Source organism: Phoca vitulina, unplaced genomic scaffold (assembly GCF_004348235.1).
Source record: "Phoca vitulina isolate PV1807 unplaced genomic scaffold, GSC_HSeal_1.0 scaffold5, whole genome shotgun sequence".
NCBI lineage: Eukaryota > Metazoa > Chordata > Mammalia > Carnivora > Phocidae > Phoca > Phoca vitulina.
Window position 1 is genome coordinate 71,988,389 of NW_022589708.1, and position 10,581 is coordinate 71,998,969.

Below are 10,581 nucleotides of genomic sequence, written 5' to 3' on the forward strand. Positions count from 1 at the left end.
CTTTTAAGTCTATCTAATGTCTTCTGGGCTGGAAGCCCATGTAAGAACTGAGTGATTTCCATATTTATTTATTTGTCTTCCTGTTCAATGCTCTTTCCACACCAAAAAATACTTTATGGTTTACAAAGTGTTCCTCTATATCAACTTATTGTATACTCTCTTAATAACTCTGACAAAGTAGATATTCATTTTCCTCATTTTACAGACAAGGAAGTTAAGTCTCAGAGAGACCTGACCATGGTTATTCAACTATCACTAAGCAGTAGCATCACAGAGATGGTCTTGGCACTGCTGAGATTCTTCATAGCTAAGGTGTACATGTTACAGATTGTAAATCCGATAACAATAATTGTGTAAGGTGAAGTGCACCCCAACAAAACACATTAGCACTACTGTATCCAACTAAACTGCCTACAATATTGCCTTTTTTTATGGTTAGACATGATGGTCTATAAAGTCCCTTTCAGCTCAACCTTCCACGATTTTACACTCTTCATCTAAACTGAAGAGAGCACAGATGGTATAATTTCATACAGTTAAGAGATAAATAGATGGTTTTGTATTTGAGCAAAAACTATTTGAGCTGTAGTATATCAGGGCACTGGATTGAGATGGCCCAGAGTAAAAATAGAGCATAAAGGAGTTTAGCCATCTCCAAAATATATATCCTAAGATACGTTTAGTAAATGTGATGAAGACTAGAGAAACTTGTAAGCTGATCGGGGTATAGAGTCAAGACAGAAATGAAAAAGAAAAAAATGCTGTCACCTAATCTCCCATAATGTGACCTAATTACCTGAAGGAAGAATTAATGAAATGATTTGTCTCTGTGGAGTCCATTTGAAGGGAACAAAGAGGAAAGTCAAGTTCCTTTTTATCCAGCACTGTACAAGGGGGGTTAGATATATCATATCTAATAGAAAGGAATACTCTTATCACTACAGAGGGGATATTTCTATGAGGCTAGACTATTCAATAGGATTATTTATACCCTGCATTGCACAGCCTCAAGAAATCCCTTTTCTCTTAAGGAATCGATCCCATTTACAATTGCACCAAAAACCATAAGATAACTAGGAATAAACCTAACCAAAGAGCTAAGGGATCTGTACTCTAAAAACTACAGAACAGTTATGAAAGAAATTGAGGAAGACACAGAGAAATGGAAAAACATTACATGCTCCTGGATTGGAAGAAGAAATATTGTTAAAATGTCTATACTACCTAGAGCAATCTATACATTCAATGCAACCCCTATCAAAATACCATAGACATTTTTCACAGAGCTGGAACAAATAATCCTAAAATTTATATGGAACCAGGAAAAACCCCGAATAGCCAGAGGAATGTTGAAAAAGAAAACCAAAGCTGGTGGCACCACAATTCCAGACCTCAAGCTCTATTACAAAGCTGTAATCATCAAGACAGTATGGTACTGGCACAAAAACAGACACACAGATCAATGGAACAGAATAGAAAACCCAGAAATGGACCCTCAACTCTATGGTCAAATAATCTTTGACAAAACAGGAAAGAATATCCAATGGAAAAAAAGACAGTCTCTTCAACAAATGGTGTTGGGAAAATTGGATAGCCACATGTAAAAGAATGAAACTGGACCATTCTCTCATACCATACACAAAGATAAACGCAAAATGGGTGGAAAAAAAAAAAAACCTAAATGTGAGATAGGAATCCATCAAAATCCTAGAGGAGAACACAGGCAGAAACCTCTGTGACCTTGGCTGCATGAATTTACTAGACACGTCTACAAAGACAACGGAAACAAAAGCAAAAATGAACTACTGGGACTTCATCAAGATAAAAAGTTTTTGCACAGCAAAGGAAACAGTCAACAAAACTAAAAGGCAACCTACAAAATGGGAGAAGATATTTGCAAATGACATATCAGATAAAGGGCTAGTATCCAAGATCTATAAAGAACTTATCAAACTCAACACCCAAAAAACAAATAATCCAGTCAAGAAATGGGCAGAAGACATGAACAGACATTTCCCCAAAGACATACAAATGGCCAACAGACACATGAAAAAATGCTCAACCATCATTAGCCATCAGGGAAATTCAAATCAAAACCACATTGAGATACCACCTCACATCAATCAGAATGGCTAAAATTAACAAGTCAGGAAACAACAAATGTTGGCAGGGATGCAGAGAAAGGGGAACCCTTTTACACTGTTGGTGGGAATGCAAGCTGGTAAAGCCACTCTGGAAAACGATATGGACGTTCCTCAAAAAGTTGAAAACAGAGCTACCCTACAACCCAGCAATTGCACTACTGGGTATTTACCCCAAAGATACAAATGTAGTGATCTGAAGGGGTATGTGCACCCCGATGTTTTAGCAGCAAAGTCCACAATAGCCAAACTATGGAAAGAGCCCAGATGTCCATCGACAAATGGATAAAGAAGATGTGGCATATATAGATACATAAAATGTATATGTGCATATATATATATATATATATATAAAATGAAATATTACTCAGCCATCAAAAAAATGAAATATTGCCATTTACAGTTAACGTGGATGGAACTGGAGGGTATTATGCTGAGCAAAATAAGTCAATCAAAGAAAGACAATTATCATATAGTTTCATTCATATGTGGAATATAAGAAATAGTGCAGAGAACAAAGGGGAAGGGAGGGAAAACTGAATGGGAAGAAATCAGAAAGGGAGACAAACCATGAGAGACTCTTAACTATAGGAAACAAACTGAGGGTTCCTGGAGGGGTGGTGGATGGGGGATGGGGTACTGGGTAATGCACATTAAGGAGGGCAAGTGATGTGATAAGCAATGGGTGTTACATGCAACTGATGACTTACTAAACTCTACATCTGAAACTAATGATGTACTATATGTTGGCTAATTGAATTTAAATTTAATCCTCTGATTATTCAATGTCCCCAAATCCTGCTGATGAGAATAGGGTATTCTAGGTTCAGTTCTCTTTTAATGAAATGCCTGCATATCAGAACCACCCAAGCATTTTTTTTTTTTTTTAAATCCCTGGAAATTCTGATCTAGTCAGTCTGGAGTGGGGTCTTAGAATCTATTTTTTAAACTTTCCAGGTGTCTGATACACATCCAGATCTGGAAACTACTGGCTTCCAGTAGTTCCAGAAGCACTACTGAGGTGCTTCTCAGCCCTATTCTAAATGCACATTAGAATAACAAATGTGGGGTGGGCAGTAAAGTAAATACAAATAACAAGCCTTTTCATGGGCCAATGGTTTTCGGTCTTGGCTGCCACAGAAAATCACCTAGGGAGCTTTAAATACTGCCAATGCCCAGGTCCCAGTCCAGGGCAACTAACCTGGAATTTCTAGGAGGGGAGGGAAGACATCAGTATTTTTTCAAATGTTATCCAGGTGATTTTAAGATGTGGCCAGGGTTGAGAATGATAGCTCTGGATGAGGGGTCAGCACACTTTTCCTGTAAATGGCCAGAGAATAAGTATTTTAGGTTTTATTGGTTATATAATCTGTCACAATGACCTACCTGCCATTGTGGCACAAAGCAACCATAGACCATACATTAATGAATGTGCAGAGCTGTACCCCAATAAACAGAACAAGCAACCAGCTGCATTTGGCAGTAGTGTGCAGAATCCCTGTTCTGCATATTCTGGTTACTGGAAACTGGAGAGCCATGTCCTTCATTGTAAATATTGGCATTTGAAATCAGAGAATGAATAAAATAATATAAATATATAACTCTTGGTACAGTTCCTGACTCAGTGGGGGCTTAAAAGAGCAGTCTCATTTGATTAGCTCAAGACAGTCCCATGAGCCAGATGGATTCTGGTTGTGCTGACAGAAGTAAGTTTGTGGATGTACACAGCCTCAAATCATTACTTAGGGACTGCTTTCTTGGGGGATGATATGTAGCTAGAATATGATCAAGATGGGACCTAGCCCAAGTGGTTTCATTGCCAAACATGTAAGGAATAAACAAAGCAATTCTACACAAGCATTTCCAGAAAACAGATGCAAGGAACACTTCCCAACTCATTTTATGAGGTCAGCATTATCCTGATGCAAAACCAGACAAAGAAATTACAGAACTTCCTTGACTTATGATGGGGTTATATCCCAAGAAAGCCATCGTAAGTTGAAAATACCCTAAGTTGAAAATGCATTTAATACACCTAACCTAAAATTATAGTTTAGCCTAGCCTACTTAACTGTTCTCAGAACTGCTATATTAGCCTAGATTTGGGCAAAATTATCTAACATAAAGCCTATTTTATAATAAAGTGTCGAATATCTCATGTCATGTATTGAATACTGTACTGAAAGTGAAAAACAGAATGGTTGTCACTGTGTTGGTTGTTTACTCTCATAGTCACGTGGCTGACTGGGAGCTACCGCCCAGCATGGCGACAGGATCCTACTGTGTATCGGTAGCCTGGGAAAAGATCAAAATTCAAAATTCTAAGTGCAGTTTCTACTGAATGCATATCCCTTTTGCATTACCATAAAGTCAAAAAATCCTAAGTCTAACATCCTAAGTCAGGGACTGTCTGTACATGAAAAGTGAACTACCGTTAAAAAAATAAAGAAGTCAGTGGGGTGCCTGGGTGGCTCAGTCGGTTAAGCGGCTGCCTTTGGCTCAGGTCATGATCTCAGGGTCCTGGAATCGAGCCCTGCATTGGGCTCCCTGCTCAGCGGGAAGCCTGCCTCTCCCTCTGCCACTCCCCCTGCTTGTGCTCTCTCTCACGCTCTCTCTCAAATAAATAAAATCTTTAAAAAAAAAAAAAGTCAAGTTAGATGACACACACTTTAACACTTCATGAAGATAGGTCTCCAACTGGAGAGTGGCAAAATGGGGTGGAAGGCAGAAAGCTTTTATAGAAAAAGGAGTACAGAACAAGAAGTAAATAGCCCAGAGTTAGCTTGCCTGGATATACTGTGTTTCTGGTCAAGAAGGGCATTTACAGAGATACATTTCAACCCTACAGACTAATATTTCCCATGAACATAAAAAATTCACAACAAAATATTAACAGATCAAGCAATACATGAAAAAGATAACACATCTGTCCAAGTGGAATTTATTCAGAAAATGCAAGGCTGGCTCAACATTTGAAAATCATTTAATGCACCATACTAACAGACTAAAGGAAATTTTTAAAAACCCCATAACTATATCAATAGATGCAAAAGAAAAATTTAACAAAATCCAAAATCCCATTCATGATAAAAATTCTCAAGAAACTAGGATCAAGCTGATAGAGGGCATTAATAGTAAAAAGACTGTATGCTTCTCCCACAAGATTGGGAATAAGGCAAGGATATCCATCAATTTTATGTAAGTTATACCTCAATAACCTTAAAAAGCCTAAATTGATGCTTTGAAGCCAGCACTAATATATGTCTGAGGCCCTTGGTAAAGGTATCATTACCTAGCTTATCTTGGGAAAGCCAGTTAGATGGCCAGTGAATAGGGGATTTACATAAGAAACCAAAAAATCCAAAGTTCCTGTCTCTCAAAGTCTTTGATTTCCTCCTTCTATACCAGCTGTTCTCAGAGTCTGGTCCCTGGATTAGCAGCATCACCATCACCTAAGCAACTTGTTAGAGATGCAAATTCTCAGGCTTCAACTCAAACCTCCTGAGTTTTGGGGGTGGGGGGCTCAGTCTGTGTTTTTAAAAGCCCTCCCATGATCCTGATGCACGGAAAAAGTTTTGAGAACCACTGCTCTACACAATACTAAGGACCTCTGGCATCTCAGCTTTATTTAGTGTGGGCCTGTGTTGAATCTAATTTTGCAAACTATTAAAACCACATCCATCCTCTTGAGTTAAATGTATCTAAAATTTTCTTGTATAAGGGGATCGTATTGATATTCGAAAAGCACATTCAAAATCCATTCTTTCACATGTTCCTGAAATTCTTGAAGGTATAAATTAGCAGTCTCCAAATTCTTCCTACAGGCTAGGTTTCTTTGGATTTGGCCTCCAGGGGGCATGCTGGGCTCTTAACATTAGCTATGGGTTTGGGAATAGAGTGCAGTGGCAAGAGAGTGTTTTTTTCTGGTAAACTGACCCCCTCAGGTGAAAATGTCTTAAGAAAAAAACACCCTTCTTCTAAGTGAAGAAATTGCTTCCTTCCTCAATCATATACCCACTTAATTCTCAGGGTCCTAATCAGTGCTCCAACTTTCATACATCAGATCCCGTAAGGCAGTGACTTCAACAGCTGTGCTAATTCTGGAGCCTCAGATTTGTTTTGGCTAAGCACTATACCTGTAAGAAATGGCATTCTTTAGGCTTCTGTAGGTTGGTTCGTGGATTTGAAATTGTTATTTACTTACTTTAAACTTTCCAATACAGCCAGAAGCAGCCACTCCACCATCCTGGCGTTTTCACATTCTTGTTGCCCAGAACCTTGCTGTAAATTGGGCATATGATTTCATGTGACCAGACAGAATAACTATTTTACAACTGCCAGCAGAAGCCAGCTAGATTTCCCACTTAGATTCACTGCCTAATCTAGCTCAGATAACTAATTCCTACTTCCCAAAATTCTCTGGGGTTGTGCTCCCCATAACACCAACTATCTGATGCCAATTACTGTAGCATTCAGAGATCCTGACCAGAAGCAACAAAATGTACTTTTTATCTTAAGCACACTGGATTTACTGGAATGCTCGTAGAGGTTCACAGCTTCAATAAAAAGCCAAAGAACAGGTAAGAAGACAATCAGGAGCCAAAGGAAGCTACAGAGATAAAGCAATAGCAACACAGCAATAATCATGCAGCACAAAAGGGCACTGCTTCTGCCAGTGATGACTCACCTCACTGTCTTCCTCATGCCCTTGTGAATTGGAGTCCAAGTCCAGGAAAGAAGTTTAATTGGCCGACTCAGGTCACATACCTGGCCCACGAGGCACCAGGAGCAGAGAGGCATGCCCTCTTAGAATTCTAGAGAGGCACTCAGGATCTTCCCTCAAGACAACGCTCAATGGAGGAACGGTGATTCGCCTCAAGGACTCAGATATACCCAACTAATGAATCACTGAACACTACATCAAAGACTAATGATGTACTATATGCTAACTGAACATAATAAAAAAAATAAAAACAAAACCAAAAACCAAAAACCAAACCAAAAAAACAAAAACTCAGAGTGTTCAGAAAGTCAGAGTGGATGCCAGACAGCCAAAATAAGACAAATGAATTCTACAAACTGGAAGATGAAATAAAGGGTAATGGAATGCGGAATAAAGCTAGCCTGGCCTATCTTTCCCCAAAGCCAAACCCTGTTATAGAATATTTAAAAAACAAACCAAAAAAGTCATTTATTTTCAAAATGACTAAAAGCATTATTTTTCCTGTCTTTCCTGTATCAACTCAACCCCTGGGTAACCAAATGGTAGGTGGTAGTAAGTTTCCTTCTAAGGAAATATTCTGGCTAAAAAAGTGAAGAGGGAATGACAGATTTAGAATCACCATTTTGCAACCCATAATAAAGAAATGGATGTATGCACTAGGCATGGCTGCCCTTGCCTGTCTGGGTCTCATGACTTTCTCATGTGATCAGACAAAACATCAGTAGTAATTAAGTCCAGCAGTGTTTCCCCTATGACTAACATATTTCTTTGGTCATAACTTCTTTGATAACTATGATTATGGTAACTATGATAACTAAAGTATCTTAAGTATATTTAATACTCTGTGAAATAACAAATTAGGAATGCTAAAAATTAAATCTAGTACTGTAACCCCTGTATAATTTTCTTTTCATATTAAAGGTCTATGTATTCATTAAAATGGTTAGGTTTAGGGGCACCTGGGTGGCACAGTCGGTTAAGTGTCTGACTGTTGGTTTCGCCTCAGGTCATGATCTTGGTGTCCTGAGATTGAGCCCCGCACAGAGCTCTGTACTGAGTGCGGAGTCTGCTCAAGTTTCTCTTTCCCTCTCCCTCTGCCCCTCCCCACCTCACGTGCTCTCTCTCTTTAAAATAAATAAAATCTTAAAAAAAATGGTTTGGTTTAGGGCATCAAAGAGTAATGACAGGTAAGGATCATAAAACTTTAAGAATCTCATCCATAAGGATACCTCAGAAAGATAAATGGGGAGAAACTTGGTTTTAAAAAAATTTGTCAGTTGATAAATGTAGATGAAATAATGACACGGTTTTTCAGTCCTCCCGTCCCCAAAAACCAGATTAAGTAATTGAGACAAAGATTTTTCATGGATGCTCGAACCCTAGATGAAAGATTCTTGGGGAACAAGGCATACACAAGGTCTCAAATTACTACTTCAGATTATTTAATTATGAAAGGAAAACTGTACTTTTACAATGGAGAGTTCTGGCAGCCACCACCTGTTAACCAAGCGATCATACTTAGCAACACCAGTAAATGAGACAACCTAACATTTTATGGCTCCTGATGTGATACAGTTAAGTACATATCACTACATTTGTAGACTTCTTGCCAAAAATGTTCATCCTGAATCTACCCAAGAGAAACCAAGGCAATCTGATAATTGGTGAACCTACATGAAGGTTATGTTGGGTGTTTTTGTATTGTTTGTTCAGTTTTTCTCTAAGTTTGAAAGTTTTCAAAATAAAAAGTTGGTGAGAATATAACTTATGTTTGTAACATTTCCATATAATACAGAAAACAAACAAATAAAAAGGGTCGTTTAAGTCTTGGGTTAAAATCAATCCATCTCTCCAAAAGTAAAAAAGCCCAGGCAAAGTTGAAGCAGAATTCCGCCTGGTCCTTCATTGACCCAAAGCCATATCCTCTGTGACCTCTATTTTGTCACAGAGATGAACAATATAGCTTTTTCCTGTCTCCGCTAGGTCAAGACACTGAAGAGAAGCAAAAAGACAAAGTACAACTGACAAAGCACGTCCACTGGCTCCAGAAATAAATTCGAGATCTGGAAGCAAACTCTAACTTTTCAAAACTTGATTTATCTTTAAAAGAAAAAACATGTTAAAGTCCCTTTTACTTTTTCAATCAGGAAATAAAACAAACCCTGCTGAAATTAGATTCAAAAACTAATGAATGGTATGTTATTCTTTAATATGACTTAAGGATCTACAATATAACAAACTAAAAGTATAGGTTCTTAAGTAAGCATGTATTGTACATGAAGGAATCTAAATTTCAGTTTTGAAATCATGAGCTAAATGATAAGTCCCATGAAGTGTCACACCATTTTTGGCTTTGCTTTATTGAAATAGCAAGTCAAAATTTAGTTAATATATACTTAGATTTTATGTGTTTAATAAAAAAAAATTAACCAATTATAAATTCCAGTGGAAGATTATACACAACACAGTCTGTTTTTCAAAAATAATCTACTTGTTCAAATCATCTTTTACATTCTTGAATGTATGCACTCAAAGGAGTAACAAAATACAGGGGAGCTCTGGGTTATACTTATGTGTACTCCTGAAAAAGGGATAATACTGCAAAGGACAAAACTATGAAAAACGGTAACCGTTTCACCTATATTTTGCACAGAGGGTAGGAGTGAAAAGGTGTGTTTGTTGTTGTTGTTGTTGTTTTAAAAGATTTTATTTATTTATTTGACAGAGACAGAGATAGCGAGAGCAGGAACACAAGCAGGGGGAGTGGGAGAGGAAGAAGCAGGCTTCCCGCTGAGCAGGGAGCCCGATGTGGGACTCGATCCCAGGACTCTGGGATCATGACCTGAGCTGAAGGCAGCCACTTAACGACTGAGCCACCCAGGTGCCCCAAAAGGTGTGTTTTTAGTGAAAGCCATCCCACGGTGTGTGCCAAATAGTGCTTACTTTTTTGCCAACCCCCCAACACTTCCAGACAGTAAAACCCATAAATTCCTTTATTCTCATACCTACTGAAAGGCTTAATACAGAATTAGACTGCACCCTCATTAGGTATGTTTCTATCCTTTATTGTGAACTTTATCATTTTAATCTTAATAAAATGAATTTTAATCAGCCACCAATCTAGGAAGCTCCCCTTGAACCCAAAGCTGTTTCGCAAGCAAAACAGAAACAAGGGAAATAGTAAACTAATTCTTCAATAAAGCCACAGCATCTGAAAGAAAAAACGCCTAGAGTTTGACACCTAGGCAAGTAACTCAGATCTGTATCTCTTATGAAGGAACCCAAGTAACACCAACTTCAAGCACACACTAAAGACCGCAGAGATTAAGAAACAGCAAACTTTTCAGCACAGACATAGGCCAGACAAATTAACTGATGCTAATGACTGTTGCTAATACAAAGACAAAAGCAAGCCAAGAAGAAAGCAAGCATAGGAATCAAAGATTCTCAAGCCTGGAGAGCTTTTCAAACGTACACTTCCTGGGATCCACCCCAAACTAGTCCTATTGGAATTTCTGAGATTCAGACCCAATACCAAAATTTCTTCACAAGATTCCCAGGTGATTTTTTTGTGAATCCAGCAGTGAGGATCACTGGTATAAATACAAAGAAGGTATAAAAGGGAGGCAAAAAGACCTTCAGAAAGCGCTAATCACAATTACCAACTTCTGTTTAAAGGATCAGCTTTTCCATTTAAATCATGCTCATTAATTTCAC